This window comes from Hyaena hyaena, unplaced genomic scaffold (assembly GCF_003009895.1).
Source record: "Hyaena hyaena isolate Hyena2069 unplaced genomic scaffold, ASM300989v1 scaffold_82, whole genome shotgun sequence".
In the NCBI taxonomy this organism is placed as follows: Eukaryota; Metazoa; Chordata; class Mammalia; order Carnivora; family Hyaenidae; genus Hyaena; species Hyaena hyaena.
The window spans coordinates 3,529,474-3,529,777 of record NW_024080713.1 but is presented as its reverse complement, the minus strand read 5'-3'; positions in this window follow the sequence as shown (position 1 = coordinate 3,529,777).

Below are 304 nucleotides of genomic sequence, written 5' to 3'. Positions count from 1 at the left end.
TCACGCCACAGAACTATTAATGCCCCCATATCGGTGTTTTACTCACTGAACTGTCAGGCACTAGGCTCAAACCTTGACACACAGCAAAATAGTGAATACAGATTGGATAAATACATTTTCTAAAGTTAGCTTGATTATTCTTTTAGCTCAAGTTTTAGATTCATTTTTTTTTTACAAATAGTTTATTGTCAAATTAGTTTCCACATAACACCCAGTGCTCATCCCCACAAGTGCCCTCCTCCATGCCCATCCCCCCTCCCCCCTACATCCATCAGTTCTCAGTTTTTGTCAGCATTCAAGAGTC